Genomic DNA, 24325 nt, shown 5'->3' with positions numbered 1-24325 from the left:
TCCTCTGATCTGTGAGACTGAGCCGTCATCATGCCCAGAAAGGGTCGACTGCATGTCAGGCTCACGCCAGCTGTCCAACACAGAACGAGTGCACTGCCATGTGCTTTCTTCCGCGGTCAGTCATCTGTCCTATTACAAAATCTGCTGTACTGTACAGTAGATCCTTTTACTCATCCCATCATGCTCCCAAAAGGTTAGTCTTGCTTCCAGTTTTTGTGGTATCCTGTCAACAGTTCTGGTGCATTGGATACCTGTAAAAATTTGAATAATTTCAATTTACATATTTTACAAATGATTTTTAAAAATTTTACAATTCAAATAAAAGAATATCTCAATACAAAAAGTTCTGTCATTAAACTCTAGATGGTGCAGGCTGATTGGTCCTTAACTCAATCTGCTTACAATCACATCAATCTTTAGGGCACAGCTCATTGCTTCCTGCTGTATCTTCAAATACTTGGTCAGCATTTGCTGTTGCTGTTGCAGTTGCAACCCACTTTCAGAAACCCTCCACCTTCACCAGGTCCATCTGTTTAGATCTGCTATGGGTAATTCATGTATGCTATTTTGTAGAGCAGAAGGGACATTTTCTTCAGATTAGATCTCAACAATGTGCTCAGATTTGCCAAGAAAAAGGTCTGCAATTCGAAAAATCAAAATTTCTCATTAAAGGAATAGTTCACCCAAAAATGAAAATTTGATGTTTTTCTGCTTACCCCCAGCGCATCCAAGATGTAGGTGACTTTGTTTCTTCAGTAGAACACAAATGATGATTTTTAACTCCAACCGTTGCCGTCTGTCAGTCAAATAATGCTAGTGGATGGGAACTTCTACTATAAGAGTAAATAAAACTTGCATAGACAAGTCCAAATTAAACCCTGCGGCTCGTGACGACACATTAATGTCCTAAGACACGAAACGATCGGTTTGTGCGATAAACCGAACAATATTTATATCATTTTTTAACTCTAATACACCACTATGTCCAACCGCGTTCAGCATTCACTTAGTGAGGTCTGATCGCGCTCTGACAGCGGCAGTGATGTCTCGTGCATATACTTCAATGAGTGCTAGACATTACTGTCGTTGTCAGAGCGCGATCAGACCTCACTAAGCGAATGCTGAACGCGGTTGGACATAGTGGTGTATTAGAGTTAAAAAATGATATAAATATTGTTCGGTTTATCACACAAACCGATCATTTCATGTCTTAGGACATCAATGTGTCGTCACGAGCCGCAGGGTTTAATTTGGACTTGTCTATGCAAGTTTTATTTACTCTTATACTAGAAGTTCCCATCCACTAGCATTATTTGACTGACAGACGGCAACGGTTGGAGTTAAAAATCATCATTTGTGTTCTACTGAAGAAACAAAGTCACCTACATCTTGGATGCGCTGGGGGTAGGCAGATAAACATCAAATTTTCATTTTTGGGTGAACTATCCCTTTAAATTCTCAAATGATCTGAGAGATTTGCTAACCACATTCATTTAATAGCTCAAAACTCTTATTGTCCAGTATGTCAGTTATTGGTAATATGTCAGTAAAGTTGGTACTTAACTGAAACATATTGTAAGCAACAAATCCATTCATGCACTTGTAAACAATAAAATGTTAATTTGTCTGCTTTTTCTACAGTATATCAATGAATGTCTGTGGCATCAATGAAACTGTACAAAATAAAAGACTAGTACATAAAAGTCATTCCTCTTACCCTACTGTAAATGACAGCATTTATCTTCTCTTCCATCGTGCAATAAATCCAGGAATTTACAATGACCTAAAAATGTGGCTATCCAAATATAAAACACACCATTAAACTGAATCTGTCCACATGCATTAACATCATGGCCCTGCCAATGAACTCTGACCCCTTCTGCATTAAGAGTGATTGAAGTTTAGTTGAGGTGATGAAGAGCTTAAAAAAAAAAAAAAAAAGAAACAGTTGTGTGTGTAAAAAAGGAAGATTAAACTCTGCTCCTAATCAATCTGATCTCATTCTCCCAATATCTGTGCTCTTCTTTCTAGAACTTTCCACTCCTGCACAACTGCACTAGTGAGATTTCCATCAACCACATCCGAAAACCCTCAAGCAAGTAACCGTTTCCCAACCAAGGAAAGACATTTCAGCTCATGGCTGTGTGGGTGAGGGAGTGGGGCAAAGGAGATTCAAAAAAAAAAAAAAAAAAAAAAAAAATCCTCCTCTGCTCAACTCAACGTGTTTTGGTGTTACGTAATTCTACCATCTGGAAATAGAGTTGATGTGTCCATTGTGTTATGGATTTTTTTTTTTTTTTTTTTTTTACAAAATCATGAAGTGTTTGAACTTGAACTAACATTGACATAATGCATATTGGCACAGGTGACCCATTATAATTATCCTAGCTCAGTAGTTTAAGGTTAACAGGGGATTACTCACTTATGTGTAATGTTGTCTGATGGTCATGAGTCAGTATTAAGAGCTTTACTGAATTCAATACCACTTTCTCAAAGTAATTTATTAAACCAAGCTGCATGTATTTATACAGTGAATTAACAATATATTTGACAAAAGTTTTATTAACCAGTCATATGAACCTAAACTAAATAAAGCCCTATTTAATGCATTACACCACAGTACTTGTGTTGTAGGCTATATAGCCTACCACTCATCCAGGACAAATGATGTTTTAGCGGTAATACGGGGACATCTACTGGCACATAGCTAAACTTTATGGGTAGTTCTCAAACGCACAGTATATGAAGCTGTTTCAACATCAAGGTTTATACATTGAAATGTATATGAATGTATAAGGAAAGTAGCCTATATTTTTATGTGTTGTAGCCTAACTGGTCACCATTTTATTTAAAAAGTCCTAAAGTGTGACAAATGATTATTTAAATTAGTATGTATAGCTAATATAAATATAAGATTATTTTTTTTTTAATAACATACTGCAGGTGACTCTACTAGTTCATAAAAAGAGCTGACATGCCACATCAATTCCCAATTTAAGAAGACTGATTTCCAATGAGTAAATGTTTTGACTTGGCTTTAATGAGCTTATAAAGGATTAGTGATTAAGTTAGCTTTAGCGAGCTCATTCATTACATTTACTCAGCTAACAGGGAACATTCACAGAACTTACATTCACCCAGCTAACGTTCTGGAAAAGTTCTCTCAACGTTATGAAAAACGTTTTCTAGAAGCTAATGTTAACGTTCATTCAAAGTTACCTGGTCTTTAATAATGTTCTCAAAACGTTTAGCACTTAGCATATATTAGCCTATACATCGTTCATGAACTTCTTTCTTTCTTTCTGAAACATTTTAGTTTTTCTGATGTTTTTTGAATGTTACTACTTTGAACATTCAAAAATAGGCTAACATTCCCATAATATTGTTTGAAGAACGAAATTTCCCTTAACGTTCATATAACCAATACGGAAGAGTACGAGGATTAGGGCCAAGCAATAATAAAAAAAATAAAACCATCTCGAGATTAAAGTTGTTAAAATGTTGAGAATAAAGTCATTAAATTATGAGAATAAAGTCATTAAATTACGAGAAAAAAAGTCGTTAAATTATGAGAACAAATTCGTAATTTAACGAATTTGTTCTCGTAATTTAACGACTTTTTTCCTCATAATTTAATGACTTAATTATTCTCAACATTTTATCTCGACTTTTTTCTCGAAATTTAACGAGTTTTTGATCGTAATTTAACGAGTTTATTCTCAACATTTTATCTCCACTTTTTTCTCGAAATTTAACGATTTTTTTCTCGTAATTTAACGAGTTTATTCTCAACATTTTATCTCGACTTTTTTCTCGAAATTTAACGAGTTTTTTTCTCGTAATTTAACGAGTTTAATCTCGAGATGGTATTATTTTTTATTATTGCTTGGCCCTAATCCTCTTCCGTACTACGAAGAATTTTTTTTTTAAAACATTAAAAAACTGGATATTTTGAACGTTCATAGAACATTCAGAAATAACGTTTTCACAACTTAATGATAAAATTTGAAAATGTGGTGGAAAAACTTTCTGGCCGTGTCTGAGTATGTAGGCTACTTATTTTGAGTATGTAGCCTACTTATTTTGAATAAGTAAAACACCTAAAAAGTATGTTCTATATAGTATGAACGTGTGTAGTATGAATGTAATCCATATGGTGCGTTCCAAACAGGATATATCGGCCTCCGAAGGGCACTTCGGAGTGAAAACAATCATGGCCACCGTGTTGAAGGGTCGGAAGTGCTCAAAACTGGCCACTTCAAAGGGCCCTTCGTTATGAAGGATACTATATTTTTTTTCTATACTACTGTAATACTTATACAAGTTAGATTTAGTAGCTACATTATTATGGTCAAAATGAAATTGTACTTCAACAAAAATACTTTACAGCTCCCTTTATGAGTCCGTTCAAATGTTTCAAATACATACACAATATACATTATATTTAACGTAAAAGACCAGCAGTAGCTTTTAATGTTACTACAGTAAATGAATGCGTATTAATGCAAAGGGTACACCAGGGGAAAAAAGACGAAGGTGCCTCCTCGATTGTCTTGTTAAGATGAGGCAGAAGTGCATTCCAAAAGAAAAGTCAAATAGTACACTTCATGTTCACTTTCGGTCTTGTGGACTTACAATGGCCGTTAAGTCCGCAAGACTATAGGGTGTCCCTTTCATCATTTAAGTTTAAAGAAGGGTGCTCGTGAGCGCCCCTTTGCGGCTGCTAAGCGCCCTCGATGCGCATTTCAGCTGAGCCCGCAAGACTGTGAGCTACGCAGAGGGATTTTACCCGGCAGTCAAAGCGGCATTACGTCGTTAAAAAGTGCGGACTCAGAGGAAGACGGTGAGGGTTTAGGGTGCCATTTGGGACAGGGCCACAGTCTTGCGGGCTCAGCAGAAGTGCGCATCGAGGGCGCATAGCAGCCGCAAAGGGGGCGCTCACGTGCACCCTTCTTTAAGCTTAAATGACTAATAAGACACCCTACAGTCTTGTGCCATTGTAAGTCCACAAGACCGAAAGTGTACATGAAGTGTGCTATTTGGGACAGGGCCTACATTCAGCATGTTGTCATTGTCATGTGACCACTAGTGTTGCCAACAATTGAAAGTAGCTAAAACTGGTAGCTAAATGTCACTAGATGACATATTAATGGCAAATTCATTGATCTATATAAATATGGATATAGTGGTTCAATAATATTATAAAGCGATGAGAATATTTTTGGTGCGCCAAAAAAAAAATAAAAAAATAAAATAACGACTTATGTAGTGATGGCCGATTCAAAACACTGCTTCAGGAAGCTTTGGAGCATAATGATTCAGCGTATCGAATCTGCTGTTCGGAGCGCCAAAGTCACATGATTTCAGCAGTTTGGCAGTTTGACACACGATCCGAATCAAGATTCGATACGCTGATTCATTATGCTCCGAATCACTGCTCCTGAAGCAGTGTTTTGAAATCGGCCATCACTAAATATTGTTATTTTGTTTTTTTGGCACACCAAATATACTCTTGTGGCTTTATAATATTAATATTGAACCACTGTACTCACATGAACTGATTTAAATATGTTTTTAGTACATTAATGGATCTTGAGAGAGGAAGGGTCATTGCTCCATATGAAGGCCTCACGGAGCCATCGGATTTCAACTAAAATATCTTAATTTGTGTTCCGAAGATTAACGAAGGTCTTAGGGGTGTGGAACGCCATGAGGGTGAGAAATTAATGACAGAATTTTCATTTTTGGGTGAACTAACAATTTAACACATTCTTCAAAACATCTTCCTTTGTGTTCAACAGAACAAAGAAAATTATACAGATTTTGAACAACTTGAGGGTTAGAAAATGATGATAGAATTTTCATTTTTGGGTGAACTATCCCTTTATTGAATTTATTCATTAAAGTTATTTAAACTATAAATTCATTTTAATACATTTTGCTTTTTATGCACACTTGTTACTTCATGTGACCTGAAAAGTGTGTGTTCCTTTTCATTTTTCAGTCTGTTAAACATCACTTCAGTGTAGAAAAGCCAAGAGCAATAAAATACCAGTAGAAACCAACAGAAAACATCTTTTAGTTCCGTTCCTCTAGGCTATTTTACATGCACAATGAATCATGATGGATAACAGTTGGACTTTGACCAAAGCTGGGCATTAATCATAAATTGGCACATGTTGGCAGTATCGCTCTTCTAACTCTAGAGGGTGGTAGAGCACTGCTATTGGAGACTTGTTACCAGCTTAAAGATTCAAGAAGCTTTTTAGGCTAGTGACTTTTTAAAAAGCCTAAGTATTAATAAACATAATATACACAGACAGACTCACTCACAGATATGTATACAATATATACAAACGTGAAGCTATTATGGATCTTGTATTGGGATGTAGGAAACTACCCATCCCTGATTACTCCACAAAAGTGCAACAACATTGCCCCGCCCTCAGTCGACACCGATTGGCTAGACTGTCCTCTCCGAGTTTTGGAAAACCCTGTGATTGGCGCGGTAAGTTGTCACTCATTCCAGCGGGGAGTGTTTCGGTTCTTGAGAGGAAGTGAATGATTCGCGTTTGCACTTGACGAGGGGAAATCATATTGTTGGGGAAATTAAGCGTGTATCCACCGAATTCCTGCCGTTAAATGAGATTAAACCGGTGGACGTACATCTTCTGTCACGATATGGTTTAAAAGGATAATCGTTTTTGGTCTCAGACTTCGTTGCTTTGGATCAACTTGCATTCACAGGAGGTGGAGGAGGACACACTTTGCCATTGTTCCAGCTTTCACACGAGTGTGTTTGTGTGTGTGTGTGTGTTTTTGTGTATGTGTGTATTAAATTGCCCCTTGGCTTTATGGCTACGAATTTTGAACCCATTTATGGACTCTCAGAGGATGAAGTAAGTACTGTTTTTTCTAAACCATACCATCTTTAAGACAGTTCATGCCTCCCACCATATTAATACTGTATGTTTATTATTTTTCATAACCTGATTTCAATTGTTATGGGGTTTCCAGTGTGACAAATGATCAGGATCAATTTCATTAAGTCTAATAGAATTATTTTATTATTACAAATATAAACATTAAGGTTATTATTAAGTATTTAAATGCCAACACTAGCCATCAGCTTGTGTTTACCTATTTTTTCAATGGATTAACTGGGATATCTAACGTTAGTGTTAGAAAATGTACCGCTGTCATCAAATCGTAATTATCTTTCTATTACTAACCAAATTCTATTCTAGGTTTAAGTGATGTAATGCATACATGTGTTGGTTTTTATGATTGACAGCTCACCTGTCAAATATCAGGTTGACATGCCATGATTTCTAAGTCTGTTGTGTGCTTTACCAAAATTGAGATGCTTTTGGATGTTGTTATTCTTGACATAGACACTATAAATGACTGAATGATGGATGTTTTTGTTTCTCTGTTAGTAGGAAAGTGTTATTTGTAGCAGCACATTAATAGTTTTCCATGATATTGCCTTGAAGAAACCATGTGGCACAATGATGAATGCATCATAATCAAGAATTATCTCTAGTTACTAGGTGAAATCAGTGTTACAGTGTTTCTAATAATGTTACATCAGATTTTGTAGCAACCGCAACATCATGTTGTTTGTCATAACAGGGCCCCTGTGTGACCCCTGAAAATTCAGGTCAACTGTATTGAGAGTCTGAGCAGGGCAGCAGGAAGCAGGTGTTCGTTCATGATTCATTTGGATCTGCATTCATGTTTTTTTAGTCATTACTGCTTCTCTCAACTGGCATACTAGATCTGTCTTTTAGTTTTTAATGCTGATGGTGAAATAGTTCAAGGCCATGTATTGCTCATAGGTGTTAATATCAGTGAAGTTTTTATGTATGCTTTGATATTTGAGTCCAAAGGAGAGACCTGAGTCATGTACTACTGTACGTACAATATTTAAGTCTGTATCACGTTAAATTGGCCTGTCAGCAATTTCTGGAAAGATATGTGACGTATGCATACCAGGTTTTTATGTGGAAAAGTACTGAAGTACTTTTAGTCCAAACCCCGAAACTGTGACTTAAGAGTAGGCAAAGTTAATTAATAATTTTTGCACAATGTTTTTACTAGGGTCTTGATATGTTTAACGTAAACAAAGAAAGGAATGTTACTAGCTCGATGTTCATCCGCAGGTTAAACGGTGGATGATCAAAGTTAAGCATTTGTTCAATGTTTGTGTTTGGATGTTAAACAGCAGGGGAAAGGCTCAACATCCCTCGATTGACTTTCTCAGGAAGTTCTCCTGAGAAAACCTTTCAGAAAATAAGATTTGCCCAAAATCGTAAACTTGATTTGATTAAAGTCGGCATGAAATGAAAATTCACCCTATATATTATTTATTAAATGCATGTTATTGATCTTATTGTGAATGATTTATCCATACATATGGTTCTTTTTTTTATTTTTTGACCTCGTAATCTTTAATTAAAATATCATAACTAACTTGAGGTCAAATGTCCGACTTCTCCAATCATTTAGTGTGCTTAAACCGCTCCTTTCTTACAGTCGACTGCAAACTCACATTCAGATTTGTCTTTATCCAATCAGCAACTGATGGAAAGAACCAAGTCCCTGTCCTACATTTTTACATTGATAAATTCACAATATTTTTTCATAGCCTTCAATTTTCACATTTTTTTAGGACAAGATCGGGCAGGATATGAAACAAATTTTAAAAAAATAAATACAGAAAAGAAAATTTGGCTTTTTTAATCCTAATAGAAAATCATAGAACATCCTGAGATATATATCGTATATCACCATTCAGCATAAAAAATACCAAGATGTGATTTTTGGTCCATATCGCCCAGCCCTAGATTGAGGTATTTCAGGCTTTTCAGTCTGTGATCCATCAATCCGATTATAAACTGATTTATTGAGCGTATGTAAATGTAGCTTGAGTGAACACTCCTGAACAGAAGTGGTGCTTCACATAAGTGTTTGTTTACTTTTAGCAATTTTTGTCATCATTGAATAGATATTGTAATACTGTTACACAGAATTATACTAGCAAACTTAGTATCAGTCATTGGTTGATCACAAATATTTTCCCTCCAGTAACCCATCGTGTTGACATAGTATCCCAAAGTATTGCAAAATACACACAGTACACGCAGATGACATACATTGCTTCATTAGTATGCGACAAGCATCCATTAAGTTGGCTTAGAGTCAGCTTTGTCAGCGGGTCTGTTTACCACACAACATTTTCTCAGTCCTGTGGGATCCCATCATTCGTTCCCAGAATTCCTGTCTTTGCTGGGTATGATCGTGCCTTTCTACTCCTATAGACCTCAGTTCCCAAGACACCGTCTGCTCACAGGAATGGCAAGTTCTCCCTGAGGAGCAGTCTGGCAATTCCTTTAGATCTTTTATTGATAGAAATCTTGTGGAATTTTAGATCCTATTTGTTTAACTTCCATTGAGTAATACAGATTTATTAGATAACCTTGTGTAAATTAGGCATGCACTGAATCGGTGATGAATATTTATATGCACTACCATTCAAAAGTTTGGTGTCAGTAAGATTTTCGAAATGTTTTTAAAGTCTCTTATGCTTACCAAGGCTGCGTTTATTTAAAGGCACAATATGTAATTTTTCGCCACTAGAGGTCGCATATTCAAAACAAAGGTGTAGCTTGATGGCGCCTTGATTTCATGGAATCATGGGAGGTGTTGTCATCGGAAAGAATCCGATGGGACTCGGGAAGAATGTATTAAAGATTTATTAACAATACTGTAGTATGATGCAGGGTGTGGCTGAAAGTAGGGCTGCACGATATATCGCATGAGATTGTCACGCGCATTTCGTCAGTAAAGCCGGTTCCCTGATTACCTAAATCGCCATCACCTGCTTTCAAATGGAGCAGCATTTAATAGACAGAGCCGTAGTTCACTGACAAGCCACGCAATATCGCGTTCATATCGCAGATGAATCGCCTTCGATAATGAACGCGATATTGCGTGGCTTGTCAGTGATCTACGGTTCTGTCTATTAAATGGCGCTCCATTTGAAAGCAGGTGATGGCGATTTAGCGGCAATCAGGGAACCGGCTTTACTGACGAAATGCGCGTGACAATCTCATGCGATATATCGTACAGCCCTAGCTGAAAGCCGTTGGAGCGAAACGAAGCCATTGCGATTGCTAAATGAGAGACAAACACATTTTTTCAGGATTATTTGATTAATGAAAAGTTCAAAAGAACAGCATTTATTTGAAATAGAAATAATGACATAATAAATGTCTTTACTGTCACACAAATTGTATTTCACCCTGCTGCTATAGTTTCCAACCAAGTCAACAGAAAAAATATAAGATAAAATTAAAAGTAAACCAAACATGTTTTGGACTATGTTGGTTCTATTCCATTGCACTAGATGTTTTTGAACACACAACGTGTCTTGTATGAAATTAAGATATATTAAATGTGTAATGCATACATTGCTTGATAATCTTCTGGAAATGCCCAGCTGAAGAATATTCATGAACATTGTTAATTTACCTTCTAATTAGCAGAGAGCCAATAATTTGTGTCTGCTCGGTGACCGTCACATAACATAATTATTATTCACGTGCAAGGGTTTACCTTAGGTAGGAAGGATGTACATATATTACAGCATACCAACAGCAGCGTAGGTTGTCAAAGAAAAACATTCTTGGAATCATTATATCATAACAATAATCTGATAATTTGTCATATGTTTGTGTTAAAATATGTCTGTTTTACACGCAGGAAGAACACGCAAACGTTTACTCGATTATGCACTCACACGTGCTCAGTATGAGCGTGGAATGTGATACAGCGACATGCTGTTACATCATCTTCATTAAAAATACATGAGCTATAGTTGCAGCCGAATCATGTTTTCCTGATCTGTGTGACATGCCTCTGTGCTGAGGTCCCAAGATGGAACTAGAAAACCCGAGAAACGTCACACCACAGCCAGGCGCCACAGAAACTACCATTACTGTGTCAGATATAAAACTAGTTCCCCTTTTGATAGGTGTATTACTTTGTTTATCCCTAAGGGCAAGTATACATCTATATAGTGTGTTTCAACTGTAATTTCTATTTTGATGGCAGCCAGATATCAGAAATTAGTTATTTGAATGTTATTTGAATGGAATGAGGCTGCAGAAAATCTTGTTTGTTGAGGTTGCAGTGCTCCTCCTCCTTTTAAATATTTTATTATATATAATTAAATATATTCCGTTTTATTTTATTGTCAATATTGAATGAGTGTGCATTGCACTCTCTCTTTCTTATCCATTTTATAGTGTGAAAAAAGCATGACAATAGAAAAACTTATATATATTATATTTTAGAATTTGGAATTCAGGCCATGGAATGAATCAGATTTAGAAACTGTTTAATTCTGTGTGCAATTCAGAGAGTAACTGAGTTGCCGAGGAGGATGAAACAATAAGCATTAATTAAGCATTCCACACATAGCAGCCACATGCTTACTGAAGGTCAGGGGCGCTACGAGTCCTCTCTGCCCATCGCTATGTTTCCCATAGAGAAACCTGGGATAAAGTGTATTGTTTAACGGCACTATGATTAAAGAGAATTTTGCGCTTAAACTTGCAACCTTGTTATCAAACCATATTTTTTTTTTGACTGCTGCCCATGCACTTCTTACACATTTAGCTCTGAATGTTTCACATAGTCTCCAAATAAGGAGTAAAAACATAAATAATTTTATGTAGATTTTAGTGTTGTTGCCAAACTCGTTGATGTCGCAGGGGTGTTCTGTGTGGTTTTTACTAGACTATGTGGTTGCTAGGTGTTAGCTGACTTGTCCAAGTCCCAACAAGAACTGACTAGTTTATCTGCAAATTTTTTGATTTTGATAGATACTGTTCAAATCTTTGGGGTCAGCAAGATGTATCATGTTTCCACAAAAATCAAGCTGCACAACTGTTTTAAACATTGATAATAATATATTTTTTTTCTTGAGCAGCAAATCAGCATATTATAATTATTTCTGATGGATCATGTGACACTGAAGACTGGAGTAATGATGCTGAAAATTCAGCTTTGTCATCACAGGAATAAATGACATTTTACAAATTACTAGCCATGATTTAATTATATTTCAGCATAAACATACATTGCTAGACAGGTACTGAATATAATCTAGCTAACATTTATAATTTATTCACTGCTGGAATGTTGCACGTATATATGTAACAAGCAAAGTATTTATAATAGTGTACTTTATTAAAGATCATGTCAGAAAGTTCATAAATACCAGTATTGATGTTGTGTTATGAGGATGTTGTCATGTTGCTGGAAATAGTCATCAGTTTCCCAATGTGTAGTGAGCCAGGGTCCTTACTGTCCTTAGTGCCGAATTTGTGAACATGACCGATTCACGACCTAGTGAGTCGCAGCCTAGGTTTTGGATACATGACTTTATACTGGATTTTCCCACCGACTACTTTGAAGATAGTTTTATACATAGTTTTGCACAGATATTCTATAGTCCCTAGATTGGCCTCGATTTCCTCCATCAGCATAAATCTAAGAGATTTTTATGGTGATTTTTTTTTTTTAATTTTTTTTTTTGTCTGCCAGATGAAAATTGATGTGTTTGCTTAAAATAATAGCACATACTTACATAAGTCGGAAGCAACTATTAAAATGTATCATAAATGATAGATTGATTCTTAATGGCCTGCTGGCAATGCTTTCACATGCAGGCTTCCCAGTTCCTGTTGTTTGTGGTGTAATTTGACAAACCTTTAGTGCCACTTAAAATGTATTGCACAATGAGCATGATGACTTGCTTAGAAGAACTTACAGACTTGGTTCTGATGAAACCAGGTGCCATAACATTATGAATTGCATTGATATGGAAATGCATGCACTGAAATCAGCAGTCTTGATTATGTAGCTGCTGATGAAAGCATCTATATAAATCGTTTAGAAATCTGTGTTTAGCCAGGTTAAAAATGGAAGCCCTTTCATAATAACTAAGAGCGTGGATCTGTGAATTGTATTTGAGCAATTTTGAATCACATTTCATAGAACGTCTCAAAATAGAAGAACTTGTTTCTGTGGGTGTGGCTGCCATTATCAAACAAATTGTTTTCAAAACAACATATTTTCATAATCAACTCGGTGGGTTGCCTGTAATATAATTAGTAGGGATGGCTCCATACCAATTTTTCATGTCTGATACCTCAACCTTTGGTATCTGCCAACCCAATGCCAGACCGATACCAGTACTGTTTTTTTGTTTTTTTCTTGCTCAGAAACCTCACTAACAACACATTACTTCATTATAATTAAAGAGAAAAATGTACAAAAACACACACACACATTTTTTTAATGCATGGTGGAGATTTTTAATAGGGCAACATGCATGACAGATATGTTAGAACTAGTGTTGTCTGAAATTTTAAAAATGTGACTCTTTGAGTGCTGTTGAGTGGATTCGTAAACACCTCTGATTGGCCATTGTGTTCACGCGCTCAACACATATCTCTGTGATTGGCTACAATGATCAACACACTGGAGAGTTTGAAAGCACTCTCCCCTGTGTATCTGTGTAAGTGCTAGTAAAGAGCGTCATTGATGTCTATTTAGAAAAAAAATTTGAGGAGTTGATCATTGTAGCCAATCACAGACATATTGAGTGCTTGAACAGAATGGGCAATCAGAGGTGTTTACGAATCCGCTCAACAGTGTTCAAAGCGTCACAATTTTAAAATTTCAGTTTGACTTGGTATCTAAGTCGGTACTTTTGACAACACTAGATAGAACAAATAAATAGGCTAAATACTAATTATATTTTGCACAAAGGTATCATAGTACAAAAGTACAGAGTGGCACAAAATCGATTGTGCGCATCCCGGGCACACATTTAACGACTAGCTAAAACATTCTAAGACTGAGCTCAACACACAGCAATTGTTTCCTGCGACTGAAGCAGATTTAAATACTTAGACATGGGATTTGAACACCGACTGAACGTAACTGGTTCTGACTGGACGTGTTTGAGCGCGATCAGTCATAAGTATCAATTTACATTCATAATCGGCCTTACAATCGTTAAGTGTGTCCAACATGGAGTCACGGGCAAGCAGTGCTCTGTGTTTGTGTGTGAACAGAATGGGCAATCAGAGGTGTTTGGACTTATGAAAGCTGCCTGAATCATAATCATGCATTGTTTGCAGAGGAAAACTGGCCCCCCGACTAAGCCTGGTTTCTATCCAAGGTTTTTTTTTTACTCCATTTTAACACCTGTTTGCCACCTGATGTCACCTATTGGAGTTTGGGTTCCTTGCCGCCATTGCCTTTGGCTTGCTTAGTTGGGGACACTCGACATTTGATATCCTACAATGTTTTGATCTGCCTGCATCGTCACCATTGTATGCGAACTGAACTGAGCTGGATGATGACATCACTGTTTACTCCAGTGCTGATATAGATAAATTAACAAAATTAATAACTATTGATTCTTACAACGGAATGAATCAGTACTGAATTTACTTAAACTGGACAATGACTCCATTTCCTTTAATTTTCTTTCCAAAATTATTGAAAAGAGTCTGGCTTTTTTCTGCCTTATACTTCTGCCTACACATTTACACAATATGCAAATACATAATCTATCAAACAGACCGACTCTAACTTTGTTCTATGACTTGGCCTATGCTTAGAATGATGTATTAAAGTAAAGGCAGTGATTTGATTGTGAACCGTCAACATTTTATGGCTTGCTCTTGGGAACTGCTAATGTTTTGTGCTGTTGTTTTAAGTGACATTTAACACAATATTGTATTGCAGTTCTCCCATTAGAACAACCCCAGCAGACCAAGGTTTCCTATTTGAGACCTGATGATATATCACTTGGAAATACCAAACCTGTCATTGAACTAATCGCTGGGTGTGCACAGGAAACCAGTCAGAGCTTCAGCTCTCTAAGAGTCTCGTGGAACCTTAATCCTAATTATCCAGCTTGACAGCCACAGGCTGAGTAATACTTTCCTGCCATCTTACGTCGATGTGAAGTAAAATCAGCTGCAGCCCTGTGACTTTATTATTATATCAGTTAAGCATGTTAAATACGGTTGTAGCAAAGCCATTCGTCCTTATTTATAGACTTGACATATTGAGCCGGTAAAGTTTTGTTGACGTAGTGAACATACCACATTATTTTGATCGCATGAGTCCTTTGCTAATGTTTCCAGTCAACATATCGTTGGAGTTTGTTGTGGCTGACGTAACATGATGGTGAAACATTTGAGCTGGCAACCAAAAGATTGTAGCCTCAAATCCTAATCCATCAACCATCTTGTTCTTGAGTAAGACATTTAAGGTCACGTTACTCCAGGGGACTCATGTTGCTTTGGATAAAGATGTAATGACTAAATAGTATTTAGTGGTCTTGCTCAGTGTTGGGGGTAACGCATTACAAGTATCTTGAGTTTAGGGCTGGACGATATGGCCAAAATTTATATCACGATATAATTCTTAATTTCGGTCGATACGATATAATTCCGATATCGATATGAACTATATAATAGCCTCAGAAAAACTGCCAAGAACGGCCACAATGGATGTCTGTACCTACAAACGTCTGAAAAATGAATTTGCCAAATCTATGAAATCTCTTCCTATAAAACTATATAATATTTTAGAGATAAAAACAGTACAAATAAATTTATGTTCAGCTTTTATTTGTATTTAGCCTTCATACAAACATAAAAATAAACATAAGACTCACTCACTTTAGTAATATTAATATCTTTAACATTAAACTATAACGTAGGCTGATTTTATTATTCTTAAAGGGTCATGAAACCCCAAAACACTTTTTTTGAGATGTAAACAGATATGTATAGGCTGCACATCATTGAAAACACTATGTTATTCATAAGTGAAAAATAGTTATTTTTGCATTTTTCATAGCAATTTCTGTCTTCCTGTTTGAAAAGTCCGAGCAACGTCACAAAATCTGACTTAATCGTGTACTTTCGGCCCAAGTATGGGCATGGTCGAACATGCTGACGTAGACCGTTTCGAGCAGGTTTCGAGCGAATCTCGACATATATATTCATGACATAAAGCTCATTTAATCCAATCACTGCGCATCTACCAGCACAAATGGAAAATATGTTCGCATGAGATCGCATTACAGCGGAGAATTCAAATGTCACAAAAGTGCTGTTCATTCACCTCTGCCTGCTCTAGCTGCGTTCAAATACGCAAGCCGCAGGCTGTTTCCCTCAGCACAGCACGTGTGTTGTTTGTATTTTGCTCGCGATGCGGTCAGAACAGGAGTTTGAATACGAACACATGAAAAATACGATTGTTTTTATGATATACAGGCAGAGCGCGCATATGCTCGGTTTCAGCGCGGAGCTCCTCGATGAGTTTAATAACACTAGCCACGTGACACAGAGCTCATACAGAATAAAGTATCCGTGTTTAAAGTTTTTATTTCACACATTCTCCTGCACCAAACATTAACCAGCACGGTGTAGTTATGCACACATATTTTCATCAAGTTGTGGAAGCTTGTTCCGTCGCATTTGCATCAGGTGTACTCATTTTGTAAAACTTGCCGCGTTCGCGTTTGATCTTAAGCCGAGTTCAGACTGCACGATTTTCAAAGTAGTCGGGTCACTGTTCTTTTCACACTGCATGACTATCTTGGCCAGCATTCAGTCGCTGCTGTGTTCAAATTGCACGATGGATCGGCGACAGAGGGTTTCAAACTGCATGACTTTACAATAGGAAGAATCGCCGACAACTCTGTCTGGCACGCAAACTACGTTTCACAACCAAACACACGCGAGACATGACAAGGAAACAACGCGATATCACGCGTTCAAGACCGGAGTTCTCACGTGAGACTGGTCCTGCGTTTCAATCAGCTCCCTAGCTCCCTAGGTCGTGAATCAGTATATAATGAAAGTGAATGCGGCTGATACCCTGATCAGTGCCCTGACTGCTGAACTAGGGAGCTGATTGAGACACACGGTGGGATTATTATTAAAAATAGTAGTCCGCAAGAAGCTTGAAATATGAATTGCCTGTGCGCTGATTTGCAGCGAAAACAACATAAATAAAAGAAGAATATGGAGGAGGATATGGTTGGGGAGACTGTGGATTGTGTGTTCTGCAACGAGAGTAGGAACTAAATACATAACTTTTCAATGTGCTGCTGTTGCGGATGGTCAAGCAAATGTTTGTGCTTTGTTTTTGTTTTGTATAATTGTAATGTTTATCTGAAACGAAGCCATGCTTGCTGATATTGTGGTCTATAACTCCTCCCCGAACTCCCCGCTGCTCTGTATCTTGCTCTCTCATTGGCTGTCGGTCATCGCCGATGTAGTTTTCAGTCAGAACACTTTTCACACAGCAGGATTTTGAATCGCCGACAGGTCCAGATATTTAGCATGCCAAATATCTCACGGGCGTCGGCGATTCTCTCAGATCGCGTCTTTGCTCATTCACACTGCGTGATTGTCACTCGCGTGAACGAGCACCGATTTGCCTGTGATTTCGGGCATTTGTCGGCGATTTCTCAACCTGTCGGCGAGCCAAAATCGGGGCTAAAATCGTGCAGTCTGAACTCGGCTTTAGCGTACAACTGCTGAGCACTGGCTGGTGGCTGCATGTCTCTGTGGTGTATGTCATCACGCAAATAGCCAATCGCGTTCTGCTCTTTCTAACGGCTGCGCCTCAAGTCAGTGATGCTGTAATGTATATATCGAAATACCGGAAATGTGTTTAAAAATCATATCACCGTTATCGAAAAAAATTATATCGCGATATATATTGATATTGAATTATTGTCCAGCCCTACTTGAGTTATGTTTTTTCAAGTAACTAGTAAAGTAATGCATTACTTTTAAAGGTGACCTAGATTCAAAAATTGAATTTACCTTGGCATAGTTAAATAACAAGAGTTCAGTACATGGAAAAGACATACAGTGAGTCTCAAACCCCATTGTTTCCTCCTTCTTATATAAATCTCATTTGTTTAAACGACCTCCGAAGAACAGGCGAATCTCAACATAACACCGACTGTTACGTAACAGTCGGGGTGTACGCCCCAATATTTGCATATGCCAGCCCATGTTCCTAACATTATGAAAGGGATTACACAAGGGTAGCCAGTTAACGTCTGGAGCTGCGCACAGCCGAATCATCAGACTAGGTAAGCAAGCAAGGACAATAGCGAAAAATGGCAGATGGAGCGATAATAACTGACATAATCCATGATAGCATGATATTTTTACTGATATTTGTAAATTGTCTTTCTAAATGTTTCGTTAGCATGTTGCTAATGTACTGTTAAATGAGGTTAAAGTTACCATTGTTTCTTACTGTATTCACGGAGACGACAAGAGCCGTCGCTATTTTCATTTTTTAAACACTTGCAGTCTGTATAATTCATAAACACAACTTCATTCTTTATAAATCTCTCCAACAGTGTAGCATTAGCCGTTAGCCACGGAGGACAGGCTTAAATTCACTCAGAATAAAACTTTAACATTCAAATAAATACTTTACTCACATAATTCGAAGCATGCATACAGCATGCATGACGAACATCTTGTAAAGATCCATTTGAGGGTTATATTAGCTGTGTGAACTTTGTAAATGCGCTGTAATATAGTCGACAGCTGGTGTGGCAGGGAGCACGCGATTTAAGGGGGCGGCGCCGAGTGTAAATCAGTGCATTGTTAATGATGCCCCAAAATAGGCAGTTAAAAAAATTAATTTAAAAAAAATCTATGGGGTATTTTGAGCTGAAACTTCACAGACACATTCAGGAGACACCTTAGACTTATATTACATCTTGTGAAAAAGCATTCTTGGGCACCTTTAAATTTACAACAAAATATCTGAGTTACTTTTTCAAATAAGTAACACAAGTTAGCCTACCTATTTTCACATGTATTACGACAACTCTCCTGTCCCTGTGTTGAGAGAAATCAGGAGTAAGTGCAGAGGTGTTTTGTAGTTCTAGACTAAATGTGAGCATTTACTCATCTCACCTGCACAAAAACAAGTCAGTATTCTTCAAAATGAATAAAAACAGTGAAATGCAAACTCAGAATATTATGCAAACCTCCAATAATTAAATGTTAAATTAAACAAATATACTTATACTTTATTAATACTTTATTAATCTCACTTTATTAACCAATGTCTTTGCTGCTGACCTTCGATGATCCAATTCAACCATACTAATAAGCAAAAATGACATTTGTGATCAGCCTGAAGCTTATTCATTTCACTTTTGGTGTGAAAGGGCCTTTACAATTGCCAAAAAAATAACTTTTTTGTTGTTATTAAAAAACAAACAAGCAAGCCCAGCCCAGATGAGAAAAAGTAACGCAAAGATAATGTAACACATTACGTTCCCTAAAAAGTAACTAAGTAATGCAGTTAGATACTATTTTAGGGAGTAACACAATACTGTAATGCATTACTTTTAAAAGTAACTTTCCCCAACACTTGTCTTGCTAATACTAATTTTAATGCTAATTTTTGCTAACCAGGTTAATATTGTCATATTTGGATCAAGTGCAAATGAAACGTGATTTCCTCTCATTTGCAGGCACACAAATCAGCAAGGATGCATTACATTTATCAAAAGCGTTTTGCTTTTTTTGACTCGATAACAGCATTGAAGAGTAGCAGCCCTTATTAGCTGTTCCTCGCATCCTCCTGTAGTCACTCTACAGCGGCCCTGGCCTTCATCAGCAATACGGATGAGTTGTCATTTCCACTTGTGGTCCGAACCCAGCTGTCCTCTCTGCTCTATCATTTCATCTCCTCAAGTTTCTAGAGTGTGTAGATGATTGAATGGTTCAGGTAAGAATGGAAGGTGTGATTGTAACTTTGGGTCTCGCTTAGCGTTCTGTATCTTTTGATCTTTTAACCTCATTTAGAGGATGAAGGGACAGGCAAGGAAATAATTGTAATTATGAGCAGGGAATGAGTGCTCTGGCTCTGACCTGCCGCATTGAATTTTATCTGAGAGCTTGAGAGTTAGAGTGGAGTCCCAAAGGACAAGGTTTTTCGGTCAGTTATGATTTATTACAATTGTCAAAAGAGGCAACGCTCTGAATATGTATTTGTGAATGCATATGAAAGATAAACACACATTTGCAACTCTTTCATGCTAGATGCTTTCTTCCCAAAATGACCTGCACTTTATTTTAGTTAAACTAAAGTTAACTAAAGTTAATTCTCACTATTAACTAGTTGCTTATTAGCATGCATATTACTAGGATATTGGCTGTTTATTAGCACTTATAAATCACATTTTAATGCCTTATTCTGTATGATCATATTCTACATCCCTTAATCCTACCCAATACCTAAACTTAACAGCTATCTTACTAAGTATTAATAAGTAGTAATTAGGATTTTAGTGAGGCAAAATTCGTATTTAATAGTTATTAGTGAGAATTCGTCCCTAATCCAAAGTGTGTTGTCTGTCTGAAAACTTAGGTCATCTGTGTGTAAATATATTTGTCAATTTGAACACCTTGTTTGACGTTTCAGTTGTCCAGATTTGTTGCGTCATCCTGGACTTGTGCTAAATTTGAGATCTGAACTGTTATGGTTATTTCGTAAGTGATTGGAGTTGAAGGCACAGTTGAAGTGCTGTGCTGTTCTTGTTACAAAGGCGTGTCATGAGTCTGCAACAAGTTCTGGCGGTGTGATTAGGGTGACAGTGGATACTGTACAATATGGCCCTGGATAAGGGAGTGTCCCTGTGGAATAAAGGAAGAGCTTCATATGCAACTGGTCACATCAACTTTTGAGATGTTGTTGCAAATTGATGTGAAATGAACAAGGTGTTTATTGTAAAAACTGATTTGTATGATTACTAGGGGTGTGACAAGACGGTTAGCTTATGAGATGAGACGAGACATGAGATTGAGTTCACGAGAATGAGACAAGATTTAAAAAAAAAAATCCTCTGACGAAATGCATAACTAGAAAAATAGTCTGCAGATGCATTTGAAATAACTAATCATCTTGTAATGAATGTCATTTCAGTTCTACTTTCTGAGTATCAATTATCATTTGCAGTAAAGGACGACAAAATTCAAGCATTGTAAGGTTTTGTCAAACTCAACTGACTGGCTTCTCTCCTGTATGATTACATATGAGAACTTTTGACCTCCTAACTGAACTCTTTTCCACAAATTGATCATAGAAATAAAAAAACAGCCTGTAAATAAAAATAACACCGTTTTCTCTCTGTCTTATTAAGTGCAAACAATAAGCGCAACCATAATCAAAGTGCTATCTCAATATTCAAAGTGCAAATAGAGACCAAATTTTTCTTCAAGCATGATACAGAGCTAAGAGATGGTTACAACTACACAACCCAGCCTAAGATAGCTTTCATATTGGCAGATATTTGTATGCATCAGGGAGCCGCTTTCAAAATGCAGGATACTGAAATTGTGTTTAAAACCTTCTCGCGTTTTAATTTCATATTCGTGATCACGCTTACTCTGAGAATAGGGAGCGGCAGTGCTGAGCGCATATTCTACAAGAGAAGACATTTGTCAGACATTTAGGCTCTGTTGTGCAACGAATCTGTTGTGCATGGCACCGCCATGGTCTTGTCAGTCATCTTGTCACTTACACTCGTCAAGTGATCAGTGAACTCTGATTCCTGCTGCATTACGTACAGTGCTGCAGCTTGTGTTGGATGAGCTGGATGGGTTTGAAGTGACCGCTATCCAACTGAATTAAATGTTTTTTTTATTTCTATAAAAAGCAAAACGACTGTGGAGATCTAAGCGTAAGTGTAGCGGTGGCATATTCTATTTTAATCTCACCCTCACACTCCGTCATGCCAATTTCGGGAGACAGCTTTTCACTCGATGAGAAATCTCGTCGCATTTTAATCTCGTCACACCCCTAATGATTACTTCTACAAACCAAAATATTTGCTTTAGTTCCTGGCTTTATTGTGAATGATGATCAGTTCATGTTATTCCAGTCTTTATCAAATTAGAAACTTGCTCCACCTCTGAAGCCTTTCCTTGAGTTTTACGCTATTGTTGAAAAGTTTGAGGTTAGTACGATTTTTGAAAGAAGACTTTTATGCTTAACAAGGCTGCATTCATTTGATCAAAAATACAGTAAAAACACTAATATTGTGAAATATTATTACAATTTAAAATAATGTTTTCTATTTTAATATTTTTAAATTGTAATTTATTCCTGTGACGACAAAGCTGAATTTTCAGCATCATTACTCCAGTCTTCAGTGTCTCATGATCCTTCAGAAATCAATCTAATATGCTGATTTGGTGCTCGAGAAACATTTCTTATTGTTATTGTTGAAAACAATTGTGCTGCTTAATATTTTTGTGGAAACTGTGATATACTGTTTTTGATTAATAGAAAGTTCAAAAGAACAGCATTTATTTGAAATGCCGTTTTTTGTTAGCAATGTAAAAGTCTCAATTTAATGCATCCTTACTGAATAAAGGTATTCATTTCTTTAAAAAAAAATCTTTTGAACAGGAGTGTATATTGTATTATTATTATTTTTGTAATTGCTTTATTATATTTGCCATGAATTAGCCTTTGATGGTGATGTGGCTTTAAAAGTAAATAACAGTATGTTGTTCTGCCCTGAAAACCTTCAGAAATGGTTTATGAATGGTTAAATCCAATTTTCTTGATACCAAATAGTGGTTCTCTTCAGAGAAATATAGTCTTTGTTTGCATTTGATATTAAAAGCACAGCTTCATCATCAGTCTGGGGCACCTGGTGGGATGACGGCAACATACCTGTCAGTATATAAAGGCTTCTCCAGTCTCATCCAAACTGTATTTGTTCTGTAATAATTGGGTCATATATGGCAGGCAGAATAAATACAAGCTGTCACACCAGTTTTTCTTTTTTTTTTGCCTCTGCTGCACGAATGATGCATGTCTTGTGATAATGCAGATCGTCAAATATAAATAGAAAGAGAATTTCAGTCATGTAGAGAGCAGAAGTGGGCAAAGCAGGAGAAGAGGGCCTTTCTCACCTTTTATTGTATGTCATTTCTGGGCTGGTGAGCTTCAAAAGCGAGCGGGCGAATAAGATGCTCGTTGTGTAATTGTGAGCAGCTTGAATAGCTATTGAATGCCGGCCGAGGTGATGTTGGAGGCGGGACGCACTTATGCGGAGTGGGAGTCGTGAAATGGTGGTCGTGTCTACCACTTGAGAGCTTTTGAAGGCCACGCTGAGAAGTTTAGGCCAACTTATTCAGCCATAAGACAATAAAACATTTACAGCTCCCAGAGGGATTTATTTCTCACAGACGCTATACCATTAAAACAGTTTCTCTTCCGTGTCTATCAATAAACACAAAAGCTTTTTTGGCTGCAGCTTCCTCTTAATTTCTTTAAGATGCTCCTTTTTCATCCTGGACGAGAAGTGAGGTGAAATTAGGACACTCTCATGACTTAAACCCATCTTAAATTTAGGCCACGGGGCAGTTTTTTTTTTTTTTTCTTGCTACCAGACTCGTGCGAGAGGTATTGATTTATTCATGATGGTCTTTTTCTATGTGTGTCATGTTTTGCAGAACGAATCTCGTGTTCTTCGTGTCAAGGTCATTGCTGGCATTGATCTGGCGAAGAAGGACATCATTGGTGCCAGGTAAGGATGAACTACAGGAGGTTTCTGGAGAGACTGTGCACCTGTCTGTTCACACATTCATTAGCAAATGCAAATGTTGGAACCGTCTGAGAGAGTGTGTGTGTGTGTGTGCATGAATGTGTTTGTGTATTTCCTCCTTTAGTTATGTGGCAGACCAACTGAGCTGCACTCTGTGAGGCTTTCTCTTGAATTAGACAATAGACTTGTCTAAACAAATGATCTGTGTGCCAGGAATGGAGCACAAAGGGAATATGCTTGGCTGATCTCATCTGTGCGATGTTGCAAGTTCTATTTATTTAACTTTGAAGTTCTCAGGTCCTAAAGTCAGAGGTCAGAGAGTGCATTAAACACTGACAGCGTAATTGCTGAACTCATCAGTTAACTTTTACAATCTTGTATGTACTTTGTGTTTGATGTCAGATAGGCATTAGAATAGAGAAATGTCTTTAATTTTATAGGCATTTCCTGCCAACTTTGCACTAGGGTTTAACTGAAATTATAGCTGTCAAAACCAATAGCCAAATTAAATGTCATGATTCCTTATACCAATTTCTATACCATAGCATAATCAAGTAAACTAATCAACATTAGATAATTTAAAATTATGTGAACTTTATTTAAAAAGTTGAT

General features: G+C 37.1%; 1 protein-coding gene across 2 annotated transcripts in view; it reads left to right on the top strand.

Annotated features, from left to right (window-relative positions):
* The first annotated feature begins 6517 nt into the window (after positions 1 to 6517).
* Positions 6518 to 24325, top strand: part of nedd4l (NEDD4 like E3 ubiquitin protein ligase) — an 89237-nt gene continuing 71429 nt past the window's right edge. For both annotated transcript variants that reach the window (XM_048166274.1, XM_048166273.1), the window contains exons 1-2: positions 6518 to 6899; positions 23622 to 23695. The gene's annotated coding sequence lies outside the window, so the exon portion shown is untranslated. The remainder of the gene's footprint in view (positions 6900 to 23621; positions 23696 to 24325) is intronic.

The sequence above is a fragment of the Megalobrama amblycephala genome, linkage group LG18 (genome assembly GCF_018812025.1).
Source record: "Megalobrama amblycephala isolate DHTTF-2021 linkage group LG18, ASM1881202v1, whole genome shotgun sequence".
Classification (NCBI taxonomy): domain Eukaryota; kingdom Metazoa; phylum Chordata; class Actinopteri; order Cypriniformes; family Xenocyprididae; genus Megalobrama; species Megalobrama amblycephala.
This window is presented reverse-complemented; position numbering and strand designations above follow the sequence as displayed.